Source organism: Nelusetta ayraudi, unplaced genomic scaffold (genome assembly GCF_046127955.1).
Source record: "Nelusetta ayraudi isolate G7.1 ecotype Tasmania unplaced genomic scaffold, CSIRO-AGI_Nayr_v1 ptg000028l, whole genome shotgun sequence".
Taxonomy (NCBI): Eukaryota; Metazoa; Chordata; class Actinopteri; order Tetraodontiformes; family Monacanthidae; genus Nelusetta; species Nelusetta ayraudi.
The window spans coordinates 1,312,803-1,338,117 of record NW_027466078.1 but is presented as its reverse complement, the minus strand read 5'-3'; the positions used below and the strand labels follow the sequence as shown (position 1 = coordinate 1,338,117).

At 43.1% G+C, this 25,315-nt stretch overlaps 1 protein-coding gene, 2 long non-coding RNA genes and 1 pseudogene across 3 annotated transcripts in view; 2 read left to right on the top strand and 2 right to left on the bottom strand.

Moving 5' to 3' along the window:
- LOC142891080 (ribonuclease inhibitor-like) overlaps positions 1–25,315 on the bottom strand; it is a 142,126-nt gene that overhangs the window by 25,300 nt on the left and 91,511 nt on the right. The gene's annotated exons all lie outside the window — the stretch shown is intronic.
- Positions 1,378–2,042, top strand: LOC142891057 (uncharacterized). Its single transcript, XR_012927164.1, has 3 exons — positions 1,378–1,494; positions 1,666–1,743; positions 1,827–2,042. It is a non-coding gene; the product is annotated as an uncharacterized LOC142891057 (long non-coding RNA).
- LOC142891058 (uncharacterized) lies at positions 2,704–3,621 on the top strand. Its single transcript, XR_012927165.1, has 2 exons — positions 2,704–2,818; positions 3,273–3,621. It is a non-coding gene; the product is annotated as an uncharacterized LOC142891058 (long non-coding RNA).
- LOC142891170 (C-reactive protein-like) lies at positions 4,411–6,631 on the bottom strand (annotated as a pseudogene).

The following is a 25,315-nucleotide window of genomic DNA, read 5'->3' as shown; positions in this document are numbered from 1 at the left end:
CCACTCACCTCTCCCGTGTACGTACTTGGTCGGCGCCCCACCTCCCGGCGTCGTCATTAGTTAAGTAGATAAGTTACAAACAAGAAGCGAAAAAACAAATCATTTTTGTTGGACTCTTTTATTAGGATGCTAATAAATTTCATTCCGCATTAGCGTATTTTGTCAGTGGAGCAGCGGTCACAGTTTCCCACATATGAGATTAAATGTGCCACGTTGCAGCCGAAAATTTGCCAGTCACTGTTGATCCGAAAATAAAGTTGTCACCACTCTGTCCCACCAGTCGTTACTCCTCATTCCCATCCATTCGAGCTGCAGTAGAATTAAAACAAGTGACTTTATATAGTCCGCAAACAGGAAGTTGATTCTTATTCGCTTTCAGGTGAAACTAGCCGTGGTTTTGCGCTTTACTGCCCCCCAGTCGTTAAAAACAGAAATGACGCATTTTGCATTTGCATAGGTTCGGCAGGGAGGGGTGTAATGCGATCACAAATGGCACACTCAAGATGCATGTTAATGCTAAGTACGAACAGATACTTTGAGATCCGTTCTTGTGATCCAAGTGCAAACAGGGCCTTTGTTGCAAAATGGAAATGTTGCTGGAACCCCCCCACCCACACACACACACACACACACACACACACACACACACACACACACACACACACACACACTCTCTATTCTGTGTGTCTGTCTGTCTCTTGGGTGTTGTTAAGTTCAATTTTCCTCTATTCGTAATTTTTTCATAGTCTTCACCACATGTTTTTTTGCACAGATCTATTGTCATTAAAGCAAATAACAGAGAGTTCAGTGTGTTCCTAAAACACTCACGAACCTTTTGTAAATAAAAAATAATAATGACAATAATAATGATTAAAGGGTTGGTGGGACTGAGCCCGCCCCGACACTGCCGAAGCCCCCCGACAACTGACGACCCCTCCCGATGCCTGCTGACCCCTTCAGAATGCTTTGCTGCCAACACAACAACTGCCGACTCCTTCCAATGACAATTAAGCAGAAGCTCCCACACACTGTTCAGCTCTCTTTGTCTTTATTACTGATACAACGGTTTGGTCGACAGACCTTCGCGCTGCAACATCCATAATGCATTAACGTGCAATGCATTAATGCAGTGGGAAAATTGCAGCCTGTACGGTAAAGGAGCCATATGTCGTCAGTTGCTATCGGGCGTTGTTTAGTCACTCTTGTACAGTAGTATTGAACCGCTGATAGCGCGTCATGCATTGCTTCTGCTTTGAACTTGTGGTCAGCACGTCATACATTGCTTCTGCTTTGAACTTGTGGTCATCAGTACATAAAAGGGTAGACTCCCTGTACATCTTGTATTTCAGAACACAGGAAGAAATAAAGAGGAAGAACTCTGGTTCTCATTGCAAAGTTGTAGCAGCCAGCTGCAAGCTATATTAGTGGCTTTAGACCATGTGTATTTTTCACAAGGTGAATGCTCCCACAGCTATCAAGGTTTCTCCTAAATAGGTAAGTGTCTTTCAGTGAAGTGGTAGTTAAATCTGCATTTTCTAAAATTTGAATTGACCGTCAATATAAAACTGTTGTAGTGAAATAAAAAGTAGCTATTTTTATACTAGGACTAATTCATTCAAATGATGAAACATTTTTTACATGGTGGTACATTATCACTTCTATCAGATGGATAGTCCAGCGAAATATGAATATATTGACGATCAGGAAGTGAAGACTGTCCGCAAAGAGCTTCAATTTCTAACGGTAATTACTTGTCCAAAAATGTATTTAAAAAAAGTTATTTGTCACAAACATGGCTTTATATACAGTTTTTATTTAATTTACAGTTCTCACATAAGGATGTAGCATTTAACAGCGAGCCGCTGTACATGGAGGCAATCACTGCCTGCTCAAGGCAGTCTCACTCGTGCAAATTCCTTCCTCACAAAGGAATTGTCAAAAGCAAACAAACTACTGGAAGAAAGAATTGAAGAAATGACTGAAATACTCAAGGATGAGAACCTCATCTGTGAGTTCAATAAAGGTAAGATGCAATTATATGTTTATTATGGTGTATATTTGTGACATTGTAACTGCACCTCAATTATTGTCCTTTTCCTTTGCTTGGTTTGTTTTCAGAATCCTACAATGAAACTGAACTCGAGAGTACATCAAAAGCAGAAGAGCCTTCTGTTTCCATAAAAACAGACAACAAAGTCACAGAACATACCAAAGAACTTAAAAAAAAAACAACAAGAACAAACCATAATCACAGAACCTCCAGAGGTACATGAGGGGAAAAGGTCTCACGGAACCACCCAAGGTGAGTGAAGCTCATCACTGTCCATTTGTCTAGCTTTCTGACAGAAGACAAATGTCCATTTGTCTAACTTAATACTTTTGTTTGTACGCAGAAAAAGTCATCAATGAATCTGAAACCAGACCCAGCAGGATGTTTTGTACAGAGTGAGAGACAATCCCAAACATTTGCACGTGTTTGTGACTGGTGGCGTTGGCACAGGTAAAAGTCACTTAATGAAAGCAATCCAGTACGGGGCTGGGAGGTCGCTGTCCACATTGTGCTATCAACCTGACAATGTTTCAGTTTCGCTGACCGCTCCCACAGGGGTCACTGCATGCAATCTGAATGCAGCAACTATCCACCACACATTTAGCATTGGCACTAGTTACTTTGCCTTATGTCCCCTTAGGTCAAGACAAACTCAACACCCTCCCAGAGGCAACCTCAGGGCCCTGCAAATTCTGATCATGGACGAAATCAGCATGGTTGACCACATGCTATTGGCTTACATTCATGGCAGGCTGCGCAGCAAAGGAGGTATTCGTCGACAAGTTCCTCTTTGCTTGGCATGGGCATGCACGGAGCATTACTGCAATGACACTGTTAAGGAAAGCATTGTTAGCATGACAGCATTTCTGGTAAAGAAGGCCATGGCTGCAGTGGACGGACTAGATTTGTCACCTCTGGTCCCTTTGCACACAGCAACTGACTGAGCACTCTGCTTCACACAGTGTCTGCATTGACAGCTACACTCTCCACAGCTGTCCTCGTGGTTTGTGTCACACGTCCAGTCATCCCAAACTGTCGCACCTCCAGGGTCTGTAGCACGGTGGGCATTGGCCAGTACACCATGGACAATTCAGACTTACAGATTCTGCAGGCACCCAACTTTGACTTTGATTTGGAATGTTTGGTGTGCCTGCATTCCAAATTCAGCATCGCCATGGCTTTCATTTATCTTCCACCGTGTTATCCTGTTTCCTTGTTTAAGTGTAACCTGGGCACGTTAGTGGATTGGTCCCTTCCCATTGCCAAGACCAGAATTGTCATAGGTGACTTCAATGAAAATCTTCTGAAGAGCTCGTCCATTTGTGAATTCATGGAGGCCAACAACACGTGACACAGGAAACCACAGATAAGGGGACACTGATTGACCACTTTTGTGTTCAAACAGTTTGACATTGACTGTAAAGTGATTCCTACATACTTCAGCGATCATGAAGGAAATCCTGTGTGGGCTGAAACTCTTGACAATCATAGGGAGAGTAGACACTAGACTTGCGCATCCATGCCACGACACATGCTGATCACTGATAGTCTTTTCTTTTGTTCTTTTAAAGTAAGTGGGTAACTGTGGAAAGTACTCATTGGTGTTCCCCTCTGTTAGGTGTAGCAGCAGTCCCTAATAGAGGCCCTGCAGCATTTTTTGTTTTGGTCTTTTAATGTTTTGGGTAGTACCCTGAGAGGGCCCCTGGCGAACTCAGCAATGCTACTGAAGACTAGGGTTGAGCTTAGGTAGTATTCTGGTTAGGCAGTTAGTAGGGGGGGACCCAGTGTTGGGACCATTATGTGTTTAAACAGTGTTCCACGTATGACTACAGTTCTTGAAGATTTTGAGAGTTCTCCCTCCAAACCTCCTCAATTTATAAACCATGTGTATGAGTAGAAAGACTTGTTTTCCTCAAAATCCAATACGCAATTGTTCAGTATTCATATTATTGAAATCTTCTTTTACTTAAGACTTATATACTGGTTTATACATCTTTTCTGAAAGTGCTGCCAGTTTGTCAGCCGCAAGCCCATGGGGTGGGCTCAGTCCCGCCAACCCTGCTTGCAGGTTTAATTATTTCTGAGCTTTTCCATGTGCGAGACTGAATGACAAGTGTTAATGATGTCGACAATACTGAATGTGTATTATTTATACACGCAACATTTCCCTGGAAAATGTTGAGACGTTGGCGCCTTTGCGTGCGACGACGATGCCATTTGGTGCAGTTTCCCGCGAGCTGTTATCTCCACTGCTTTTTTTTTTAATAACATCATTTATTGACTTTTTCATCTACAAACCAAAGAACAAGGAAACAAAGAACAGGCTGCCACATTAAATGTTTAATTTAACTGAACAATCTTCAGAGGGGACACTGGCTGTCCTCCACAAGAACACGTCCAGTGACGCGGAACTCCAGATGTCCCCAGGTCAGCACATTTGCAGGAGTGAAGAACTTCTTTTTCATGAAGTTCATCATCTCCTGGGGTGGAATTATTTCATTCCACATGTGCACATCTGTACAAAAGACTGTCCTGCGACAAACCCTCCACCGTGCGAGTCCTGGTCCTGAAGATGGGACAGTTCAACGTTTTGATGAAGCTGATTTGAGCGTGCAGAAGAATTACAAGTATGTGAGTGTGCAGCACTGTACCTGTCCCAAAATGATGGTGAAGGGGCCAGTGATGTGTCCAGTGTTCATATACCTCCTAACGCTGTATTGTCCATTCATCCACACTTGTGCCTCTCCGGTCACAGCGTCCCATGTGACGCAAATGAAATTCCATTTGTTCACGACGTAGTCCAGCCCAAACTCGATAACGAAATCTCTGACATATAGGGTTAGTCCAGTTTGCCACCTAGTCAGAGTCAAGCCATCGAAATGGCTTGGTGTAGCCAATGAGAAGAGGGAGTGGCTTCTATTCAACTCTGTGAAGGACCTGCAGCGATGGCAAAGACACAGTCAGTCATGAGATGTAACATATCTCAAGTAGATCATCCATTTATGTATACATGTGTGTTGTTGTTGTTGTTGTCACTGCTACCTGAGGCAGACAGGGACAGCACCAAGATTCTGCTTTGATGTTGTAGCACGGTAGGATGCAGGAAGTAGTGTAAGGGGGAAGTGACATCACACAAGGTGAAGGAGGAAGGAAGTTATAAATCAGAGACACCTGAGCTGAAAAAAAGGCGGGAACTTCAAACAAAGAAGACCGAAAGAGCTGAAGCAGAACCAAAGAAAAGTGAGCTATGGAGAAAAAGGATAACTAACCTGGATGTGGATTAAAAGAAAATGCAATGACCGGAGTGAACTAGAGGTGGACCCGACGACCAGTGTCTTGAAGGAGGAAGAAAAAGGAACTCCCTGGAACAGGCAAACCTGTTCGGAACCCCAAAACCCTTCCTTGGACCGGGTCAAAGGCCACTCTCCTCTCCCTCAGCTAAGTTCTTCCACCTCCTTATTCTCCAGGATTCTCCACTTGGCTGCTGACGTCACATGCTCTCTTCCTTCTTCATCACTCTCCCTCTCTGACTACACACACACACACACACACACACACACACACACACACACACACACACACACACTACACTCACACACACTCCACATACATGAACTGAACTGAACAGGACTACACACACACACACACACACACACACACACACACACACACACACACACACACACACACACACCACATTCATGAACTGAGTTGAACTGGAATCTATCTGACCACACACCCTCGCATACATATTGATAGGACTAATTTGAATATTTTTGGAGTATTGATCTCTGAGATTTTGATTGTGTGTGGTTTTTTTCAGGAAATTTGGGTTTGTATGAATGTTTGTTTGTTGATGCATATTTTGAGAAAGTGACTATGAATCTCGCTGTTTATGTTGGAATGCATTTTTGTTGTCCCTTAAATCACTCTTACCTTGCAAACTTACCTTTTGGTTCCCTTATTGTGTACATTTTGTAGGGAGTATAATAGTCATAAGTCAGGTGTTCTCTCCACACTTTCTACTATAAAAGATCTATCTAAAGATTTAAAGTTATTTTTCTGACCTGAATTCTGTCTGGCGCCCAACACTCGAACGTTTTATATAGGTTTGGAGAGACGTGCTCCGCTACAATGTGGTCAGAGCCACATGAGCAGTGTTGTTTCATCTCGGGAACGTGAACATTTTATGACGAAGATCTGGGAAAAAAAAAAAAAAAAACGAAAAACAGACATTATGCAAGCAGATCAGCACAAAGTACAATCATGAAGGCCTTACTTCAACATGGGAGAACAAGTTTTCCATGATTAATGTGTTTTTCTGTGACATTTGAACTCATTTGAATTTGTGTTACTCAAAATGTTTAAAAATACATTTTCTGTTAATACAATATTATTTTACCTTGAGGACGGCCTGCACATACTGACAGCAGAGCCAGACACACGAGGAGGAACTTCATCTAATATAAACAACATAGCAACAAACATCACAGAATGAAAACATCTCCATCTGTTTTGACAAACATGGTCTTCTGCTGTTCTTCTACAATGACACTGATTATCGGTTGAAAAACGTCTTTAAAAAACACAATCAAAGCACAATGATCCCTAATTTCTCAATTCTACCAAGCGTCCTGCTCTTTATTTCCTTACCTTTCGTAGTGACCAGGAGATGTGAAGCAAAGTTCTGACGATGAGCCCGAGTCCTTAAGTAACCTGAGGAAAATTCTGAGCTCCCCTCAAGACTAAAGTGGGCAACAGCGAGCTCCCCAGATCAAAGACCAACCCAGACCCAAGCCCAGAACCCTGACAGCTATTGTTGTATTTTTTTAACCCACACTAAATGAAGGAGAACAAGGGACAGATTTGGTTGCCACGTCATTTTCAAGATCGATGTTTCATTGAAGTCCCTGTGTTTGAATACTGAGGGCCAAGCAGGGAGGCAATGGGGACCATTTTTACAGTCTTTGGTCTGACCCGGCTGGGGATCGAACCCACAACCTACCAGTCTCAGGGCGGACACTCTACCACGAGACCACTGAGCTGGATCTTGTGTGAAAAGATGGACCGACCCCAAGAACCGCAGCGCCATACCGTTGCGTATTCACAAAAACAAATACAAAGAATCTGTTTACTTTCAATTTAAATAAACAGTTATCGTTTTGTTGGTGTCATACGAAATGGCGACAATGTGTGTTTGGAAAGTGTTTGGTCACAGTTGTGATATATACATATTTTTCATATTATAATTATTATTTTTATTTATTTCATGGAATGTCTGAATGCCATTCTGGGTGTTAAAAGTTCTCTTTTTTTTTTAAAGGAGAAGCCAATTTCCATGAATCGTTCGTTTAATGTGTACTGCACACTCAACTACTTCCCTTGGTTGGTCACAAGGCGGCAGTGTAGCGACATCTCTGAGTCACTAAACCTCGGCCCCTGCAGCGCTGCTGTCGGCCGGAGACCAGCTGGAGCTCCCAGTGAGCAGGTGGAGGTACATAGCCCGGACTGGGAGCACTGGCAGGTGGGGTCCGGTTCTTTGGGCTCGGCTCAGAGCCGGTGGTTCCTTTGGCTGCCACGCGGGAGATTGTTGTTGCTTTTGTATTTTGTATTTCTGAGCTTTTCCATGTGCGAGACTGAATGACAAGTGTTAATGATGTCGACAATACTGAATGTGTATTATTTATATACGCAACATTTCCCTGCCCAGAGGAGCTTTTATTTTGCATTGTTTTTTCACAGGAAGATTTTGAGAAGTTGGCGCCTTGCGTGCGGCGACAATGTCCTTATTTGGTGCCGTTTCCCGCGAGCTGTTATCTGCTCACTGCTCACACTGCTCCGCCTTGAGAGCCTCTTTGGGCGGCGTACCTGTGTGATACTCAGAGAGAACATGTTGTGCAATTCTCAGGGCTGCAACCTGAGGAGCTCACACCCAATTGCTGCGTCTCAATTCAGGGTCTGTATCCTCGAAGTACGCATTTTGAAAGGAAGTTGCGTCAAAGCACTGCGCGAAGGCTCCCAAAAGTCCGAAGGACGCTCCAATTGCGTGGGGGGCTTAATTTTTGTGATGGAATGTGTAATATTAAAGCTATTAGGAAAGTGCTATTAGAAGAGTTCTACCCTAATCCAGTTAAAAGGTCTTATTTTGAAACGATTTGATGCACTGAGGCTTTCCTAACAATTGTGCCAAAAAAGATACAAAACTTCAAGACTTCAATGACGGTGACATCTGGTGGACAACTGAAGACATGGCAACCTCTAAAGAGCACAACTGAAGCACTGGCACGGTTTCAATCCCATGACAGTGGGACAGTGACTGTGACCTCTGCCTTGACCTTGTGGTCCTCAGTGGGACCTGCAGCAGAAAACAGCAGGTTTCTATTAGTCACGTTCTAAGAGTAGGTCACATGATGACATCATCAGCAGCAGCCAATCAGAAGGTGGAGGCTGGAGATCCTCACCTGTCCCTCAGGGGTCTGGGCTCTGCACCCTGGATGACCTGCAGCCAATGTTCCCTCTAATTTTTCAACACAAACTCCTTGGACCACCACTGAGGACCACAGTGAGCAACATCAGATGTGCACGCTGTGGCCACACATCAGTATCACACCTGTTCAAAATCTTGGATCGTAGCAAGTTACATGGCTTATTAAAAGAATCAAATTCCAGCAGCAATTTTCATGAGTTTACTTTGAATAGAAGTGATTTGGCCCACTTCAAATGATAACCATAGGAAGAGTCCTGCTTTGGCCTGGCTGAGGTCCAGTTGTGGCCTGGCTGAGGGTCATGTTCTGGAAGGAATTATACATTTTACACCTTTCACACATTAAATCTTGTTCATGTAGTGCCGCATCTGGATCTCATCTTCTCACAGGACAACTGGAATTTACTGCAGCACCGCCTTCCGATGAACCACGTTGGGAGGATGCAGAGGTGGTACCTGATTGGCTGTGATGCTCCTATCCTGATGATCAGATCTCACTTGAGGTCGGGGAGAGCATGAAATACCCACTCTAGGAATAAACACCTCCCCCACAAACCACAGGGGGGAGTCAGACCGAGAGGACCTGGCTCCAGGCGCGAGGGGTACTGCCGTGAACCGTCCCCAAGGTTGATTACTGTTATCTGCTCCAGGACGTTCCTCAGCATTGAACAACAACGCCAGATGGTCGTGAGGGACTCACATTTGCACAGTGCTTCAAACTCACGTAGTTGCAATTGTTGTTGAAAATAAAGCATGAATGGACTTTGAATGGCCTTCCTAGCTCAAGGTTTGACCAATCCACCATTCCATCCTGAAGGAGGCCTGAGTACAGTGGAGCTTCAGGTGGAACAACAGTGCCCTCAAGAGGCAGGAATAGGAAGTGCTTCTGGATGCTTGATTTAGAGTTGGGGCAAATTCCAATTCCTCCCTTAACTCCTCAATCTCAACCCTCGCCCTTGGTCCTCAATCTTGGCCCTCAAAAATAAGTGTAAGGGCTTAGAAATAGGACACCCCTTAAGTGCAGTTACGTCTTCAGACTGGGGGTGGCGGCCTTACGCCAAAGCTACGTCCAGTCTGTCAAGAAGACGACAACGACGAAGAAGAAGGAGGAGAAGAAAAGGACGGCGAAAAAGGAAGAAGTCCTCCATCGCTACACAACGAGGTATACAAGTAAAATGAAGCCGGGACCGCCGGTCCGGCTGACAAACATCGTAAAGTAAAAAAATAATAATTATGCAACAACGATGTCAATAATCCATAAAAAAGTCTTAAACTAAGACAATAAAATGGTTTTGTAATATATCTTTATTAACTAAGAAAATACTTCCATTTGTAGCTCACTTTTTTCATTGCCATCTTTTTCAAAGATGTCTTGGCGAAAATACGCAATGCCTTCTGGGTAGCCCTTACTGCCAAGGGTGGTGCCGGAGAATCTCAATATTGAGGGCGATACAGCCCTTAAACTCAGCACTTGCACTTCACGGGAGCGCACATTTTTGAGATTGAGGGTTAAGGGAGGAATTGGAATTCACCCTTGGACACGCGTTGCATCAGTTTCTCTCCCTCGATGTTGTGCAGTTCATTCTTTTCGTTTCACACATTTCTCTTCCATGCCCCATGCTACACTCTGACAACATCCACTCTCAGTAAGGTTACGGCACACTCGTCGTGTCTTAGCTATCTCCAACATTACACACACACACACACACACACAAATATATATATGTATATATATATATATATATATATATATATATATATATATATATATATATATATATACACTCATATACGCTTGTAATCTGTGTTTCATATATCCACAGTTATATCGGCTGCGATGAACTGGCGACTTGTCCAGGGTGTCACCCTGCCTTCACCCTAAGACAGCTGGGAGCGGCTCCAGCAGACCCCCGTGACCCTGAATAGGAATAAGCGGGTATAGAAGATGAATGAATGAATGACAGTTATATCGGACAAAGTAGAAGAAAGGTTTGTTTCTACCTCCTTTTATCTTCTTTGAATCAAATCTTCTTTTCAGGTATCTGTGCTTAGATTAGGCTTATGTAACCCAGTTAAAATTATAAAGAAATATATAAGACATAGTCCAGCAAAAAAGAAATAGATTATTGAATAAAAGCACTCATTTTACTTATTTGTTTGTTTTTATTTCGTTTTGGTATTTCTTTTATGACAAATGTTTATTTTGTGTTTTAAAAAGAGTGTAAAAGTAATGTTTAAATGTGAAAATATGTGTTATGTTGAGTTTGTTGTGTTTGACGATATCCAATCAGTGATGAGTGTGAAAGGTTGACCGGATGAGGAAGAGGAGCAGGTGAGAGCACGAGGTGGAGAAACGAAAAAAGAGTGTGACAGAGAGCACGAGGAGAGAGGACAGGTGTGATGGCGGAGCGTTGCGACGGACAGAAAAAACTGAAAAGACACTGGTTGATGAACGGACGTGGAGACAAACGGACAGTGAGTCTCGGAACGACTTCCATCAGCGCAGCAGAGTGTTCGGTTCGAACGGAGAGACTTTGGACAAAAGTTATCCAGCACAGCTAGAGGCTAGGGTAGCTCATTCTAGCCACCTGGTTGTTTCACTCGCGAGCCGCTCACACAGCGCTCGACTCGGCGGAACTTGCCAGACTACTATGAAACGGACCAGCCGGAGAAGACCAGCGGTGAGGGCCAGCCCAGACGTTACCGGGGAGGACGGAGGACTCGTTTACAGCCGACACCAGCCACCCGCTGCATCGTGAACGACAAGGACTACGCCATTCGTGCCGTGAGTCTGTGGTGTGTTTTTTTTTCTGCGCCATTGCGCGAAGCAGCCATTAAAGTTTGAGCTCACAAGCAACTAATCAGGCCTGCAACGATTTACTGATTTAAGGGTACCCATTTTATTCTATTTTATCTCATTTCGTTTCGTTTCATTCCATTTTATTTCATTTCATTTCATCTCTTTTTATTTTCGTTTATTTAGAAAAGCTGGCTATAGGGGTGAATACTGGGGTTTTGGGGGTATTAAAGCACAGAGATTGAGTGTTTGCATTGAAAACAAGGGACATTTGAGTGTTGGAGTTGATGGAGAAACTGTTTACTTGAGTTTATTGTCTTGTTTACTGATCTAAGGTTTAAAGGTATTGAAGTCATATCTGAATATTATTGAATTGTTTGTCTATTGTCTTTTTGTATTAATTTTATATTTGTTTAGGTTCAGTAATTTTTTACTAAAGTAAATAATTCATACATACTGGTGTTTTTTTTTCATTCTTTCGTCCTGCATCATAAGTCTGCTGTTTATATTTATTTAGATGTTTTCAGAGTGTCTAAGTTTCCTTTTAAGAATGCTTTAGAGAGAGTCAAAAACTAACAAAAAGAGTACTTTAATATCAGGAAAAAGAAACTAACGGTTCATAAATAGTGTGAAACAACTTATCACTCATTTGCGTTAATTAACCATTGATTAGTAAGGTTAAAAGAACTTGGGGAGCGCACTTCATAAATGGGCTTGTTGTCTACAGGGCGCTACATACTAATCAAGCACACCTAACAATTCAACTACCAATGAATGAGCAGTAGCATGCATGTGATAACATAGATTGAAAAATAGTGGCACCTCTTCACTTTGTTACGCAATCTATGTCAGCGCGGCGCTGCAGCCTGGAAACTTTGGGGGCGTCCCCATAGCACCGCCTCGCCACGCCAGGGTTCGATTGTGTCCCCACAGCCCCGGGTCCACGAGACCGTTGGCAGAGTCGATGCGGTAAAGCGGGACAATGTTTTCGACGGCATTATTTCTGTGCGATACACGACAGCGCAGCGATGGACAAAGTCGAAGTTGTTTCATACATGCTGCTCGGTCTGTGGTTGCTTTTCTGTTAAAGAAAGAACAGTTTCCCTCACTGAAATCACAGTTGATCATTTATGCAGGCAACATTTATAATTTCTGGTTTTGTTTTCTGGGAGAGTAAAGGTGTAGTTCAACCTTTATATTTTCACCAAAAGTAAACACGAGACAGATACAACGGGAAATAGCATTTATTTAAAAACAAACAGACATTAAACACGACTCCTTATTTGAAATAGCTGCCCTAGCGAGCCAAGGACCATTTTATGCCGCGGTGTACGAGGCTTCCTCGCGGCGAAGAGCCATATCCTCTCGACGAATCCGTATTTCCTCTCGTCTCAAGACTCCCCGGATTCCCTAACTTAACGCGCCTCACGCAGGAGCAACTCGGTCTGTTCCGAGCACTTCGCCGTTTGCCGCTCGTCGTTTTCGCGAATATGGTTGAACACACTCGCGAACACGGAAGTTCCGTGTCGAAATAGTTGGCGTCGGTGTCCGCTCCGACAAGGAAAATCGACGAAAACACTGAGCCAATCCAGTGCCCTGCTCATCGCTACGTCACCACTCAACTCGCCTCGTCTCGCTTGGACCCTGAGCGCTTGATGTACCAAAACGGCACCTCCTACAACCGTGTAGCGGCCAGTGGGGCCGCTCTACAACCGTACCGTGGCGAGGCGAGGCGAGGCGGTTCTATGGGGACGCCCCCTAATTCCAGCCTTATCGCTAAACCCTAATGCAGTGCAAGTCTATGAAGTTCAAAGCTCAACTTTGTCCGAGAGACATCAAGTGTTTTTTTTCATGAATCATTCATAAAGTTTGCTTTGTGGAGAATTCACAATAAAAATACATTGACACTGTCAAAGATGGACTCAAGCACTATTATTGAACTATACTGTATTTTTTGAGTGATGGGAAGCTTTTGACAAGCGCTGCGCAAAGGAGGCCCATTTGTTTTTGTTTTTTTGAAGGGGGCCCAAAATTCCTGGCGGCGCCCTTGAGCGGGCATCTCCAGCACTAAGGCAGTGGAGCTGCCGGCCACGAGAGAAGAATTAACCAGTCCATTGAAACCATTTGTTTGGTAGAGTGAGTGGCAACAGTCCTTTGAGGATCTTAAGTGCCTTCTCAGCTGTAACCCTGTTGTGTCTGCTCCAAATTTTTCCTCATTGGCTAGAAGCCCCAAATCTGGCGTGGGCGCTTCTTGGGGGCTCCTGATGAAAAAGCAAGTGGCCCAATGTCTCTAGGACAAAGTTGGAAAATTCACCCTATAGACTTGCATTGAATTAGGGTTAACGATAAGGCTGAAACTAGGGTTAGGGTTAGGGTTAGCTGAAATTAGGGTTAGGGTTTTGGGGTTCCTCAAGTACTAGAAGCCCCAAATTTGGTGTGGGCGCTTCTTGGGGGCTCCTGATGAAAAAGCAAGTGGCCCCATATCTCTAGGACAAAGTTGAAATTTCACCCCATAGACTTGTATGGCATTAGGGTTAGCGATAAGTCTTACATGTTACATGTCCAGAGGCTCCTTTCTTTGTTTTCCTCTTCTTTTCTCCCTATGTCCTCAAGGAAGTACAAGATTGGCGCCACCTAGAGGCTACGGGGCGAGCTGGGGAATGCAGAAAGGCAGGTGGCGCTTGTGTTCAAGATTAGCTGCCACATGTGGACTCCGAGGGGAGCTCGAGAATTGGTTCATTCAACCGACCAACTAGCCAATCAGCAGCGGCGTCACAGTTTAAAGGCCCCCCTCCTTCCTTGTTCTCTCTCTCACTTTGACTTCGGCACTGGACAGCCAGGTTTGTGGAGGGTGGGTTGGAACAAGGTAAGGACGGGGTACCCCATACATTTATGCATGTAGAGTCACTAAGTCTTAAACTCACCAGGTTATATCGCTTATCGCTAACCCTAATGCCATACAAGTCTATGAGGGTCCAAGGTCAACTTTGTCCTAGAGACATGGGGCCACTTTCAGGTTAATCAGGATCCTCCAGGACACACCCACGCCAAATTTGGGGCTTCTAGCCCAATAGGAACCCCGAAACCCTCACTCTAATTCCAGCCTTATCGCTAAACCCTAATGCAGTGCAAGTCTATGAAGGTCAAAGCTCAACTTTGTCCGAGAGACATCAAGTGTTTTTTTCATGAATCATTCATAAATGTTAAGAGTTTGCTTAGTGGAGAATTCACAATAAAAATACATTGACACTGTCAAGATGGACTCAAGCACTATTATTGAACTATGCTGTATTTTTTTGAATGATGTGAAGCTTTTGACAAGCGCTGCGCAAAGGAGGCCCATTTGTTTTTGTTTTTTTGAAGGGGGCCCAAAATACCTGGCGGCGCCCCTGAGCGGGCATCTCCAGCACCAAGGCAGTGGAGCTGCCGGCCATGAGAGAAGAATTAACCAGTCCATTGAAACCATTGGTTTGTTTGGTCTAGTGCATGGGGTGTTCCTCCATGTTAAGAAGGTCACTGAATGATTTGTCTATATCTGCCATCACTGAACTAAGATAGGGATTAATCAGAATCCCAATGACCTTAGTTATATGGTAAGTTTCACTGGACATTATTCAAACCCTTAACCTCTGAGTTGGACAGATAAGATTGGGTATCATGTTCAATAACCTCTGAATACTCCAACCCAGACATCAGGCCAATCATCTCTCACCATGCTGCTCACCCACACCTCACCTGCATCTGCTTGGTCCCGGTCGGCTCCGCTGAGTGACTAGAGGACCGTGAAGCTGTCTCCTGCCGCTTTATTTATGTTTTCTTTTGGGATTAAAAGAATAAAATTTTATTTATTCCTGCACTTGACGCTGCCTGCCTCCTCCTTCAACTCCACCACCTCAATCCGGTCGGTCCAGATCCCCTTTTTCGTGGGGAGGCCACTTTGCCCCTCCACAAGCATGTTCCAGAGGGGACCCCAAGGGCACAAAAAGGCAAAGACAGGAAAGATTCTTCTTCACATTTCAAGTTTTTAGTTTGCAAATGTTAGTTTGCTATTTTCAGTTTAGTTCTCATGTTCATTCATGTTCTGGGTTAAGGTTTTAGATACTATATAGTTTCTATATAATTTATAGATTACTTCAGAGCTTTGTTGTTTATCTGTTTTTAAATGACATTTTTATTAAAATGAGCTCATTGTTGTAATTATGTTGCACTCTCGTGGTTTACTCATGTTGTAGTTATTTAGTTAGCCTGGAAAATTGGTCTGCCAAATTTTATTGTATCAATGACTTGCTTGCATAAAAATAACATGCTTTAAAAATAATTACACTGCTCTAATTGTTTTACTGTAGGCTATTACAAGTTAATGTTTACTATATTATTATTGTCCAAAACACCATCAACTGCTGTTTTTCTGTTTGTTTGTTTTTTCATCTCAGACCGCACATGAAGTGGGCCAGTCTGTCAATAATTCCTGGGCCACTTTCCCCCCCAAGTCTGCCCCTGTATGGAACATAATTTACCAGAGCCCTTTCTTCCTAAAGGCGTAGGTGAATGCCTGGGGCCCCCAGGCCACCCCAAAGCCTCCCGGTGGCAACATTTTGTAGCCACAATGTGGCCCCAAAGTTGCATGTTCAGCCTCTTCTGAGGAGAACTTAAAATGTCCGTTTTTAATCTGTAGCTGTCTCATGTGTTTGTTACACCGCTGATATGCTTAAAAATAAACGTTTGCTGTGACTAAAATTAGCTGCAATAATAAGCTGTGGCTGGTGGTAGTTTTTTTTTTTTTTTTGCATTATTAGGTCGTTGGACTGCACTGCATGGATGTATTATAAGAACAGGACACCTACCAAACTCATGCTTTATAATATAACCTTTTTATTGTATATTTATATTCATAGACTTTTTGTCTCTTTGAATAGTTTGTAAAGGCTAGAAAATCCCCACAAAAGTCTAAATTCTGAGAGTGACGTCACGGCTTTGCACGCACACGTTTAAAGCGTGTGCGAGCTATGTCCCGGTAGCGCGGATACCTCGGCACAATAGTCGCCCCGTGCAGCACCTGGACTGACGGATTACCGCGATTGAACACGCAAAAGTAAGTTTTGGTTCACTCATCGTGGCATGCAGACGCGTCGTTTTCAATGTCCGACATGTGAGACTCCTTTGTTTGAGACATAGTTGTTTTATTCGTAGTATTTAAGTTCGCTACGAAATAGGGCTGTTCACCAGCACGAAAATAGACGAAACCGATAGCAAGAGGATTTCAAATGTGTGTTATTTTAGCTCTAAAGCAGGGGTGTCCAAACTTTTTTCACTGAGGGCCACATACATAAAAATATAGGAGGGGCTGGGCCACTTACTAGAAATTAGGTATACAGCCTTAACTTTAGTGTTTTAAAGTTAGAAAAATCAATTAAAAGTGGTCAAATATGTTATACTGTTGAATATAATTAAAGACAAAACTGCCTTCATCACAGCTTTCCATAAATGGATCTTTATTGATTTATTCAGAAAAAGCTTTGGTAGCTCATTCTCAGAACAGCAGCCTCAGATTTCTTCTTACACAGAAGATTTACAGTACAGAGAAAAAACAATAAAGGGGAAAATGGGACGGGTAAATTTCAAGCTTGTTATTTAAGTTATTAGGCTTAGCAACACATCTGTTAACGTTCGTTTGAAACGGTTGTCAACATTAACAGACTGAACTGGACTTAATAACAGGAGTGCATATAATTTTAAGAGTATCAGCTGCGCTGGGTGTGTAAATCGGGCCATCCAGCTGCGGTGCTGATCCGACGCCACTCCTGCCAAAGATCCTGACAAATGTCACTTGATCAAGGAGGAAATCTGCATCAGATGAGATCAGCTGACTTTGCGTGTGCAGTGTGTACGCTGTGCACAGCGGTGTGTATTCAGTGTTAACAAGAAAGACGCATATAAGAAAGTGGTGCGCAAAAGCATGGTAATGACAGAATTGATGCGCATTATTGATATCTGTCGCGTGTGTACCTGCACATGCATGCTTATTAACACACGGGTACTGTGGAATATATTTTTTACTCACTTTAAGTGGGAACTGCATTGCACTCAGTGTTGAGCAGCTCCCCCTGGTGTTAAACTGAAGAAGTGCAATACACTCAGGCAAAAGTTGGAAGTGCGGGCCATATTCTATTCTATTTATAACATTTCTTGCGGGCCAATTAAAAATGGGCTGCGGGCCGCAGTTGGCCCGTGGGCCGTAGCTTGGACACCCTTGCTCTAAAGCATCGTATTAAGGTGACAGTGTCATTGTATGGGCATTGCGTATGACAATGTCCATTGTTTGTATGACTAATTTCCTGTACTACTGTGCTAAGGTGGTAGGCCAAGTGCTAAATCTGGCCTCAAACATGCTTTTTACTCTTTCACAGATGACATACTCATCATTTCAGTTCTGAACAGTCATGAACATGAATCACAAAACATTTTTTGTTTTTTTGTTTTTTCATGTATCACTTTAACAGAGACAACACCACCTGTAATTACTATGTTTGGTTGCATCCCGGCGACACGGTGGTGCAGTGGTTAGCGCTGCTGCCTCACAGCAAGAAGGTCGTGGGTTCGATTCCGGGGCCCGGGCCTGGGACCTTTCTGTGTGGACTTTGCATGTTCTCCCTGTGTCTGTGTGGATTCTCTCCGGCTTCCTCCCACACTCCAAAAACATGCATGTGAGGTCAATTGAAACGTTCTAAATTGTCCGTAGGTGTGCATGTGAATGGTTGTTTGTCTCTATGGCCCTGTTTGCACTTGGTCACTTGTAACTGTTTTGGGGGATTGGATCACGAGAACGGATCTTGCAGCATCTGTTCGCACTGAGCATTAACATGCGTCTCGAGCGTGCCATTTGTGATCGCAAATGCAACATGCATAATTTCCGTTTTTAACCACTAAAGCGCAAAACCACGGGTAGTTTCACCTGAAAACGATTAAGAATCAACTTCCTGTTTGCGGACTGTATAAAGTCACTCATTTTAATTCTACTGCAGCTCGTATGGATCCGAACGAGGAGTAACGACTGGTGGGACAGAGTGGTGACGACTTTATTTTCGGATCAACAGTGGCTGGCAAATTTTCAGATGCAACGTCGCACATTTAATCTCATATGTGGGAAACTGTGACCGCTGCTCCACTGACAAAATACGCTAATCCGGAATGAAATTTATTCGCATCCTAATAAAAGAGTCCAACAAAAATGATTTGTTTTGGCTTCTTGTTTGTAACTTTGTAATGACGACGCCGGGAGGTGGGGCGCCAAGTACATACACGGGAGAGGTGAGTGGACTAGGTGGTCGTTAATGTGGACTGAGCTCGCATTCTGTTCGCACATCCGTGACGAATGCCACCTCCCCGAGGTGGTTTGGGTATTCGGATGACAAAACGGATTTGGACTGTTTGCACTTGGTTACTTTGTGTGTTTTTTGCCGATCGGAATACGAAAAACGCATGAAATGACCAAGTGCAAACAGGGCCTGTTTGTTCTTGAGCGGAGTGACCTGTAGCGCCTGCCAGAGGGCAACAGGTCAAAGAGGTGATGGCCAGGGTGAGAAGTGCGGATCGGAATACGAAAAACGCATGAAATGACCAAGTGCAAACAGGGCCGTTGTGGCCCTGCGATGAACTGGCGACTTGTCCAGGGTGTCACCCTGCCTTCGCCCTAACACAGCTATGATTGGCTCCAGCAGACCCCCGTGACCCTGAATAGGAATAAGCGGGTATAGAAGATGAATGAATGAAATCTTTATTGAATGAATGACACATTTTATTTCACTCGTCGTTTATGTAATTATTATTTTTTGCTCCATAGCTTTCATGATTCAGCATTACATGTTAAGCGTGATGAATTGCATGAAAAGAGAGAGCACTCGCTGATAAATTAACATGGTGTGCTGTTTAATTCCATGAGGACGACAAAATATTTGCAAATTTGTGTTAGCTACACACACACGGACGTACGTGCCTTAAAACGTCAGTGGCATAAAAGTGCCTTGCAGTCATTTCATTAATCATTCTTACCGAATTCATGTGGGACCTTGGCACCCTTTGCCTGTTGATCGGGTGACACAGTTAATTGCAGCACAGGTCAGCATTTTCTCGAACACAGCAGATAAGCCAAAAGTTGACCGGTCAACAGGTGCAAGACTGTTGGGAGGAACTTTCAAGATCGTTCAGTTTTTAATTTTAATTTTTTTAGTTCTGATGAAATAAATAGACCAATCATTCCATTACTTTGTCTGCTTTCCAAAGAGGTTATTAATTAAAAAATATGTGTGGCAGTGCTATTATGGTCCATAGAGAGTTGCTTCAAAGAATTATCATTTATTATTCAGCTCATTGCTCACTTGTTTAATACACAAATAATAGTATATTATTATTATAATACTATTTTATTATATTATTAATATAAAAATAATAATAATAAAAATAATAATAATCATCATCATCATCATCATCATTATTATTATTTATAAAATTTCGAAACAACAATCGTCAGTTGTTCCGTAAAAAATACATTCATTTCCACGTTGAATTTTGTACGGTTCGTGAGCGCACACGTCTGTCAGTGAAGGTCTCCACACTGACACAACTGCTCATGCTCTATTATCCCATCAATGCGGAAGTAAAAAACTTTTTGGGAGCCATGCGCTGGGTGAGCAACTTCATAGAAAGGAATGGGACGCCATCTTGGACTCTGGGGACTTGCCGCACTGTCACGCAGGTTGTGACGTAGAGGGCCGGCGACGCCGACAGGTATGATGTGAATGATTGATAGCTACCATTCGTTCCCGTTAGCAAGGGGATTAAAAACAAACAAACACCATAATGGCATCAAAAAGGAGTTATCCCAGCGGTGCGGAAAAACGAAAGGAAAAGAAAACCGATCAAGAAAAATGTTAGCTGGCTGGCTAATATTTGTTCGTCATGAATCAGCGTTTTTGTTTGTTTTATGAAAGTTGACCATATCCTGCCAAGTTGGCCTATCCTGCCATGGGAATGACTGATTGACTCCAGACCCGTTTATTCACATTCTAACAGGGAGGGAGGGCATGTTGTTGTAGTTGTTGTTGTAGTCAGTCCCGTTATTGTTCAGTGGAAGTTGTCTCTCACATATTTGACTCTTTAATGTTATTTTAGCCTTAATTTAGGATGAATTTACTAAGCTTAGTTTGTATTTTGTAGGCCCTTAATTAGAAATGTGCTACTGTTTTATAATTCAAAGAAATATTTTATGGAAATATTTTATTTGGCATGGTGTTGATGTGACGCACACAAAGTGTTTAGTCACAGTTGGGATATGTGCATATGTTTTTTGTTTTATTATTATTATTTTTATGTATTTCATGCAATGTTTGAATGCCATTCTGGGTGTTAATTTATTTCTTTAAAGGAGAAACCAATTTATATGAAGCATTTGTTTAATGTGTCAACTCAACTATTATTAGTTAACTTTCCTGGTTGGTCACTAGGCGGCAGTGTAGCGATATCTCCGAGTCACTAGAGAGCGGGCTGAAGCTACTTCCTCATTCCGCTGAGGAGGCTTGGAGTGGAGAAACGGTCTCCAGTGTCTCAACCGGTTCTTTCTTCTTTTCTTTTTTTTTAACAGGTTGGTGCTCATTTCAAGTGTTTCTAATTACGTGTAGCGATTATTAGGGACTGAGCCCGCGGAAGACCAGTTCGAAACAAACTGGTCTTTCGCAAGGGCGAAAGACCCTATTGTATTTGCTTCGTTTCTTTTTATTATTCTTCTTACGCGGCTTTCCGCCCCATTTTGACCCCCTTCCCATATGTTAAAAGTCACCAAATTTGGCATGCCGGTAGAAACTCGCGAAAAATTTTATAAAATGAAGAGAAAAAGGCAAAATTCATCTCTCTAGCGCCCCCTAGAGGCGTCCAAGCATGTTTAACTGCCATATAAAAAAGATAGAAATGACCTTCCTAGCTTCCACTAGGAAGGTCCAAAAAAGATGGGGAAACATTCCACGCGTTCGTCACGTCAAGCCCGACATTTCGTACGCTCTAACTTTTGTCGCCCGACAAACAGGAAGTGAGTTATTTCCACTTTCATTTTGCCTGTTTTTGCCCTTTTTGCCAACTTCTTTCCTTCTAGGAAGGTCGTAGAGACATGGGGCCAACACCCACACGTGCGGGAAATTAGGTGCTATTTGCTGATATGCTGACCTTTGACCCCAGACAAACCGGAAGTAAGCCAGGAAGGTCGTAGAGACATGGGGCCAACACCCACGCGTGCGGACAATCGTGTGCTATTTGCTGATATGCTGACCTTTGACCCCAGACAAACCGGAAGTGAGCTATCATAACTTCTTTGGAACAGAGTGAAATCACAAGGCTCAGAAAGCGCAAGTCCGAGGGGCTTGAAAATTGAATATGACATAGACTGGACATTCAATCCAAACAATTATCAACAAAAATGTGACATTTTCAAACCGTTTTCGTGCAACGGCCCTCCAAAGTCGACGCACATTGAAAATTTACCAAAAATCGCACAGCTAAAATTAGGAAGGTCAAAACGACATGGGACGAAAACCCACGCGTTCCTTAGATAGAGACCTACATTCTGACACTCTGACCTTTGACCCCTGACAAACCGGAAGTTAGCTATCCTCAGTTGTTTGAAATAATCCACAATCACAGAACTCAACAACCGTGAATGCTGCAAGGTTCAAACCTTTTGTATTACACAGACTAGACTGTCAGAAGGTCAACGTAAAAAGAATGGTCCGGATAAGTTGCACCGTTTTCATTTTATAGCCCTTTAAAGTTGATGGATGTGAAAATTGAACTCAATGAAAAAACACATAGGAAAACGAAAAATCCACCTAGCACCCTCTAGGAACATCGAAAATTCATACAACAAAAACTCACGCGTTCGTATCATCAAGCTCTACGTCGTGTACGCTCTAATTTTTCAAAATGGACAAACAGGAAGTGAGATATTTGAAATTCTTTGAGCTTGCCCCAACGAAAAAAATAAAAGTCAGTTTTTTCACTGACCACGCCTACACCGTTATTCACACCCCGGATAACTATATATAGTTGGATTCCTGAAGCCCTTAGCTCAAACATGATCCCAATATATTTCACGTAGACTCAGAAATAGCGGAGTAAATAGCCTTTCCCCCCTCCAACCCTGATTTGGAAAAGCGGAGCTTTCACTAGGTTTCACTTTTGGTTCCTTTATTAATATATGAGCTCTAGCCTATGTGTTACAATAGCGAGGCAGTGGCGCAGCGGTTACCATGCCAGTCTACGGATTTCGACTCTCAGCACCGCCAATTTTTTTTTTTTTTTTTTTTTTTTTTTTTTAAGTGTGCTTTTAATATGAGTCCATCCTTACGTGCGTACGCGCGTGTGTCATCGATGCTTTTGTTGCTGAAGTCAGTGCCTCAGAACTTACGCTGTGCATTTATTGATTTTTGCTTTCAGTTTGCCTTTTGATAGAAGCTCGTGATACTTCGTTCACTGACCACGCCTACACCGTTATTCACACCCCGGATAACTATATATAGTTAGATTCCTGAAGCCCTTAGCTCAAAGATGATACCAATATATGTCACGTAGACTCAGAAATAGCGGAGTAAATAGCCTTTTCCCCCCTCCAACCCTGATTTGGAAAAGCGGAGCTTTCGCTAGGTTTCACTTTTGGTTCCTTTATTCATATATGTGCTCTAGCCTATGTGTTACAATAGCGAGAGGCAGTGGCGCAGCGGTTACAATGCCAGTCTACGGCGCATGGAGTTTCGAGTTCGACTCTCATCACCGCCAATTTTTTTAGGGACTGAGGCCGCGGAAGACCAGTTCACGAACTGGTCTTTCGCAAGGGCGATTATTAATTAATTAATTAATTACGAATTTATTATTATTATTATTATTATTATTATTATTATTATTATTATTATTATATTATTATTATTTTTTTTTTATTATTATTATTTTATATTTTTTTTTAAAGTGTGCTTTTAATATGAGTCCATCCTTACGTGCGTGCGTGCGTGTGTCATCGATGCTTTTGTTGCTGAAGTCACTGCCTCAGAACTTACCTTGTGCATTTATTGATTTTTGCTTTCAGTTTGCCTTTTCATAGAAGCTCGTCATGCTTCATTCACTGACCACGATCAGGAATCTGTTGAGGGGGGCAGCGGTGCAGATCCTTAAGGTCCTATCAGTTCATTCATTCACTGACCACGATGCGTTGACGGGGGGTGCAGGGGGGTGGCAGCCGGCGGTAGAAAGGGGGGAGGGGGGGAGCTGCGATGGCACTTAGCGGTGGAGAAATTTCTCCGTGCCGTCAGGTTTGCCGTGTCTGTTGTACATGACTTTGCAGTGTTGTTGTTCCGCCGCTAGATGGCGACACAGACGGTATAATAAGTTGATGGTTCTCTGTAACTTGCAGTGCAATGCTCTACACGTTTGACACACTAAACATGGTTATTTTGTCATCAAATTCAGCACACGTGAACGCAGGTCCTGACATTATGCTTGCAAAGTATCAGATGAAGCGGACAAACATCGCTACCTACAGCGCCACAAATAGCTGCCCTAGCTATTCCTCCCTTTTTTAAAGTGCACACACATGAATGGATGCTTGGGTTAAATTCAATTCAATTCAATTCAATTCAATTCAATGTTTCTAAATGTGATTGAGATCATGTCAGTGCTTCACCAGCTATGAACTTCACCACACATCACTGAGTGCCTTTCATAGCCTTTCCTAAAAATGTATTAATAAATGAATAAATAAAAAATAAACACCATACAAAATCTGCATTAGCTGCTTCCACATATGAATCATAAGACTTCTTCCAGTTCTCATTTCACCCACAAAACATGCTTCAAAAGTCATCCAGGGGTGTCGGCAGGCGATGGCAGGGATTTGCCAGATGTCGGCAAGGCTCGACAGGATTTTGGAGGACTGAGTGGGCGTCACAAGGGGTCGACAGGTGTCGGCGGGGGAGACAACAGGGGTTGCCAGGATTCCGAAGGGGTCAGCATTGTCGGGGGGCGTCGACAGGGGTCGGATGTCGTCGGCAGGCGTTGGCGTCTGTAGGGGGGCATCGGCGGGTTTCGGGCAGAATCGCCAGGGGTTGGGGAGCGTCGGCGGGTGTCGGGGGCTAGTGGCCGGGTGGCGGACGTCGCGGCAGGCGGTGGCCGGGTAGGCTCAGTCCCTTAAATGCTGCTTGCAGCTTTGATTAATATTGTAATGTTTAACTGTGAGTGAATCTTGAGTTGTTCACCAGACTTTTTGAGTGTTTGTGACCACATTGAAAACTGCATAACATTTCCGGGTTTCCTTGTGCTTTGTAAGATAGCGAGCTCGTCGTGTTCGTGTGGCTCGTTGAGAAAGATGGGATCCAGATCCTTTATACCTTGTGTGTAACAAAATATTAGTTTTCAGATGTTGTTAGCAAGATGTTCCGTTTGTCAATGTTAAGCTCCTTAAGAGGACAAATCGTTTTTTTCTTTCTAAGCCTTGTATTCTGTGCACATATCCAGCCAGTACAATTAATTTGTTTGTTCTAAACACAGTCGTCTGAGCATAATGAAAGTGTTTTCCTGTGACCAGAAGTTTATTCCTGTCTAAAAGCTGATTGTGAAAGATGAAAAAAAGCCAAAAATAATACTGTATAAAAAGTACACATGTAATTGAATTAAAGATTCCGCTGAGGAGGCTTGGAGTGGAGAAACGATCGCCAGTGTCTCAACCGGTTCTTTCTTCTTCTTTTTTTAACAGCGGATACAAAATCTTAAAAACGGGATCTCCAAGTGAGACCTGTAACATTGACTATTTTAGACCTTGTGGCAGTGGGTCATTTATCTTAGTTTTATTACTTTAACTAGTACAGTGTGTAAAGTAATGCCAAAAACTCTTTAAAATGACAGTTTAGTAATTGGGTAAAAGCTTTAAAGGGACACTGCAATCATAATGTTTAAT